This window comes from Bufo gargarizans, chromosome 4 (genome assembly GCF_014858855.1).
Source record: "Bufo gargarizans isolate SCDJY-AF-19 chromosome 4, ASM1485885v1, whole genome shotgun sequence".
Lineage (NCBI taxonomy): Eukaryota > Metazoa > Chordata > Amphibia > Anura > Bufonidae > Bufo > Bufo gargarizans.
The window spans coordinates 271,955,542-271,961,585 of NC_058083.1; positions in this window are offsets into that span (position 1 = coordinate 271,955,542).

The window sequence follows — 6,044 nt, forward strand, 5'->3', positions numbered from 1 at the left end:
AATAAAAATCCCAACCTTTACAGTATACATAATGTGCCACAGAGTGTCCACCAGCGGTAATAATGGCCCCCAGGTCCCCAGTTGTAATGTTTTTTGCAGGATCAGATTCAGTTGCTACCTTCTTCCTTCTGAAGGACCTGATGTCAAGCGTTATGATGTCACCACATGCTCCTAGCATGATCGCGTGATGTCATCGTGCTTAGAAAGGGGTTCTGCAGTTTGTTTAAACTGATGACCTCTCCTCTGGATAGATAATCAGCATCTGATCGGCGGGGGTCCGACCCCAGGGACCCCCGCCGATCAGCTGTTTGAGAAGGAAGCGCCGCTGCCTTCTCACTGTTTACCGCAGGCCCAGTGATATCACAACTAGTATTAACTGGCCTGGGCGCGGCTAAGCTCTGTTCACTTGACAAACATCTGATGGGCAGGGGTCCCGGGTGTTGGACCCCCGCCGATCAGATGCTGATGATCTATCCAGAGGAGAGGTAGTCAGTTTAAACAAACTGCAGAACCCCTTTAAGCGCAGGTCTTTTAGAATCAAGAAAGTAGCAACTGCCTCTGTCCGTGCAAGTGGATGAGGTGATTCATTGTATTTTTACCCTCTAAAAGGCCATATTGCACTAGTGTACCCGTTTTCTAAGCAGCCGTTAAAAATGGTCGTATTGATTTCAATGGGGTCTGTCTGGCTGTGAAAAAATGGCCAAAAATAGGGCATCCTTTTTTTTGATGGCCCATATTCACTGGCTGTTTAAAGGGGTTGTCTTGGTTCAGAGCTGAACACGGACATATTACCCTTTTTACCCAGGCAGCTCCGATGCTCTCCTTTGTCCTGCGCTGCATTGCTCTTTTTCTGGAGATCCGGTGACGTTCCGGACTCTCCATGGGTAAGCTAGCGAAGGTTTCCGCCTAGCAATAAGTCCGGTGACTTCACCAGCACTAATGGGCAGGCTTTAGTGCTGTCCTAGCCTGTTAAACGGCTAGGGCAATGGTAAAGCACGTCCATCCGAGCCGGTGACGCCACCTGGACCATTGCTGGGTGGAAGCCTCTGCCTAGTAGTGTTAAAAACATAAACAAAAAAGCTGTTGCCCTGCTCGATATAGCGCAGGGAAAAAGAGATGCTCCAATGCTCATATTATGGGGGCTGGAGGGGTGAAAATTGAGGTATGTCCGGGTTCAGCTCTGAACCCATACAGCCCCTTTAAAAAGCAACCATGTGAATAGCCCCTTAGACTGCAATAGTTCAGAAAACGTCCGTTTTTCACTGTTGTGTGATTGTAGCCTGAAGGTCCGGGCTCGTCAGTGCTTCATTTTCTGATCACGGGGATCCTGGCAGACTACTTGCGGTTGGCTTATTTGTCAAGGGAACACATAACATAGGAATAACCCTTTTAATGCCAGACTCTGTTGGGGGTATGCGTCTGAATGCAGATGCAAAGGGTGCATTATCATTGACTTGCATTGTAAGTCAGGACGGATCCGTTTGGCTCCGCACGGCCATGCGGACACCAAAACGACTTTTTTTTTAAAAACTTTTTTTCATGTCTGGTGATCCTCCAAAAATCACGGAAGACACACGGAAGAAAAAACGGACACGGATCACGGAACAACGGAACCCTGTTTTGCGGACCGTGAAAAAATACTGTCGTGTGCATGAGGCCAAACGGAGACTATGGAGGCCGCACCTTGATCAAGACCCTGGGGGGCGGCATGTGGCGAAATGGATTCAACGTTCTGTTATTCACTGCCATTTTCCATAGCTCTTTACAGACATCATCACTCGCTTTCCCCAGTGGAGCTCATAATCTAAGTTCCCTATCAGTATGTCTTTGGAGTGCCTGGAGGAAACCTACAGAGACATAGGGAGAACATACAAACTCCATGTTCTTGGTCCCATGTGCCCACATTGCAGACAAATGTGAAGTTTTAATACATGCAAATGAGTTACTAGGAGTAATGGGGACATTGCGATTACACCCGGAGGCTCAGCTCTCTCTGCAAGTAGTGCACCCTCTCCACTGTGATTGACAGGGCCTGATGTGATGACATTTTCACTGCCTGACCCTGTCAATCAAAGTACAGAGGGTACGTCGGTTGCAGAGAGAGCTGAGCTTCTCAGAGTAAATGGCAACGCCCCCGTTGCGCCTCCAGCTGCCAAGCACACATGTAACAGGTCAGCCGGTTTCATGGGTACAATTCTGCTGACAGATGCCCCTTAAAACACAGTAAATTCCTTGGATTGCCTGCTCAGCATGTCACTGGGAATAACAGTATTTACTAAAACAGATGCCTTAGATGTCTTTTTTCCACAGTTTTTACAACCATGAGCGGGAAGGAAAAAAAAATGCAGTGTAAAATACCATGTGGTGTTCCCATTTAAATTAATGTGAAGTGGATTGCACATGTTTTCTAAATTAATTTTAGGGGCAGAATTGTTTGATTGAAAGATGACATCACTGGAACATGTGCCGAAGTCATCTGCGCTGCTGGAGAAGTACAGGAAGATGTACTGCACGTGTGCTGAATGTGTAGACTCAGTGGCGTAGCTAGAAATGACTGGACCCCTCAGCATATTTTTAAATGGGGCCCCCCTCCCCCAGTAATTTTTTTGCAACCCCTTCCTTTCATGCCGCCCCCATTTCTGTGGCTAGTAAAGATCGCTCTCTCAGACCAGGCCCGGCAGCTGTTCCATCCGTTTCATACGCTGTCTATACAGTTCTTTTAAACTGATGATCTATCCTCTGGATCAGGGGCGGATTAAGTGCATGATAGGTCCAGGGCTGTCTACCCAACTTGGGCCCCCCCCCCCCCCCCTCCATTTTAGTTTAGGATTTTTTTGTATGAAGAGGCTGCGGTGCTTCATGAGCGCCACAGTCTCTTCTTAGACAAAAAAAAATACCCCAAATTGGGTCCTCAACTGAAAAATTTGGTCGCCAAATTTAAAATACATATAATTATAATAAAAAAGACATGGAGGAGAATACAGCACCACATACCTCTTACATCCAGTGACATCTCCTGTCATGTAGACATTCTCTTTCCTCTTCTCCTCCGTTTGACCCAGACCACCATGGCAAATTCTTTCAGCCACATCTCGTCTCTACAGTTTGTAACACAGACACATTAGATTTCTCAATTTTTCCATCAACCTCCTCATCCCGGTGTCCCCACAGTGTCATCCTGCTGGCACTCCCAATACTGTGCCCGTTTTGCTCCCCAATGGTCAAGGTACTATAATGCTGAAGAAATTGTGACCCTAATAGACATAATTGGAGTCAGTTATCAAACTGGTGTAAAGTAGAACTGGATTTCCAAAAGAGCTGTCAAATATAAAAGGTGGAATCTGATTGGCTGCTATGGGCAACTAAGCCAGTTCTACTTTACACCAGTTTGATAAATTACCCCAAATGTTCCTATAGTGTCCACAACAGCTATAATGTCCTCTAGAGTGCCCCCAGTAATAATACCACCCTCTATTGTGCTCCAGGCAATAATCCCTGTATAGTGTCCCCAAAAATAATAGAATTGCCCCTACAGTGCCTCCCCAATAGCAACACCCCCATATAGTAATTTCCACCATACTGCCCCACATAGTAATCCCCCCATAGTAATTTGCCCCACACTTCCCCTACATAGTAATTTCCCCCACACTGCCCCAACATAGTAATTTCCCCACACTGTCCCCACATAGAAATTACCCCACACTGCCCCCACGTAGCAATTTCCCCCACACTGCCCCTACACAATAGTTTCCCCCACACTGTTCCCACATAGTAATTTGCCCCCACACTGCCCCCACATAGTAATTTCCGCCACACTGCCCTCACACTGTCCCCACATAGCAATTTCCCCACACTGTCCCCACATAGCAATTTCCCCACACTGTCCCCACATAGCAATTTCCCCACACTGTCCCCACATAGCAATTTCCCCACACTGTCCCCACATAGAAATTACCCCACACTGCCTCCACACAATAGTTGCCCCCACACTGCCTCCACACAATAGTTGCCCCCACACTGCCCCTACATAGTAATTTCCACCACACTGCCCCAACATAGTAATTTCCACCACACTGCCCCCACATAGCAATTTCCCCCACACTTCCCCCACACAATAGTTTCCCCCACACTGCCCCACATAGTAATTTCCCCCCACATAGTAATTTCCACCACACTGCCCCCACATAGCAATTACCCCACACTGCCCCCACACAATAGTTTCCCCCACATAGTAATTTGTCCCCACATAGCAATTACCCCACACTGCCCCCACATAGCAATTTCCCCACACTGTCCCCACATAGAAATTACCCCACACTGCCCCCACATAGCAATTTCCCCACACTGCCCCTGCATAGCAATTACCCCACACAGCCCCCACACAATAGTTTCCCCCACATAGTAATTTGTCCCCACATAGCAATTTCCCCACACTGCCCCTGCATAGCAATTACCCCACACAGCCCCCACACAATAGTTTCCCCCACATAGTAATTTGTCCCCACATAGCAATTTCCCCACACTGCCCCTGCATAGCAATTACCCCACACAGCCCCCACACAATAGTTTCCCCCACATAGTAATTTGTCCCCACATAGCAATTTCCCCACACTGCCCCTGCATAGCAATTACCCCACACAGCCCCCACACAATAGTTTCCCCCACATAGTAATTTGTCCCCACATAGCAATTTCCCCACACTGCCCCTGCATAGCAATTACCCCACACAGCCCCCACACAATAGTTTCCCCCACATAGTAATTTGTCCCCACATAGCAATTTCCCCACACTGTCCCCACATAGAAATTACCCCACACTGCCCCCACATAGCAATTGCCCCCACACAATAATTTGCCTGCCCCAGACTGTCCCCACATAGCAATTACCCCACACTGCCCCCATATAGTAATTTGCCCCCACATAGTAGTCCCGCCCATAATAATTTGGCCCCACACAGCCCCATATAGTAACTTGCCCCCACATAGTAGTCCCTCCTATAATAATTTGCCCCCACACTGCCCCATATAGTAATTTGCCCCCACATAGTAGTCCCTCCCATAATAATTTGCCCCCACATATTAATTTATTTGCCCTCACATAGTAGTCCCTCCCATAATAATTTAGCCCCACACAGCCCCCACATTCCCCCTCCCATGTACTTGAGGTCTCTTCCCTAATATGTCCTCCTCTGTGTGTCGTCCCCCACATGTCCCCCAAAGTAGGCACATGAAATAAAAAAATAAAAGCTAAATACCAAGTGAACAGAGCTTAGTTCCACCCAGGCCATTGATACTAGTCGTGACGTCACCGGGCCTGTGGTAAACAGCGAGAAGGCCGCGGCACTACTGCCAGCGCCGCTGCCTTCTCAAACAGCTATTCGGCAGGGGTCCTGGGTGTCAGACCCCCGCCGATTAGATGCAGATGATCTATCCAGAGGATAGATCATCAGTTTAAAAAAACTGCAGAACCCCTTTAAGGGTATAGCGGAGGAGATATGACGCTCTAAGGCCCCTTTCACACGGGCGAGTTTTCCGTGCGGGTGTGAAGCGTGAAGTGAATGCGTGGCACCCGCACTGAATCCTGACCCATTAATTTCTATGGGGCTGTGCACATGAGTGGTGATTTTCACGCATCACTTGTGCGTTGAGTAAAAATCGCAGCATGCTCTATATTGTGCGTTTTTCACGCGACGCAGGCCCCATAGAAGTGAATGGGGCTGGCAGAAAAACGCAGTACATCCGGATACCATGCGTTGCGTTGCGTTTTTCACGCTTGTAACTAAGCAACACTCAGGGAATTTAAAGACAGGAAGTAGGCGTTTTTCAGCGTCTGTCTGCGTCTATCTGCGTCAGTTTGGTGTCTGAGAAGAGGGAGAAAGTTTGCTGCCAAACTTTTCCAGCCCTTGCGGAGCGCAAAAATGCCCAAATCACCACACGTCATTGACGTTGAAAAACTGATTGTCCTGGTGCAGGAGAGGCCCTGCATCTGGGATCTTCGGGCTGCGGAGTACCAGGACCGCTACAAAAAGGATGCTGCCTGGACGG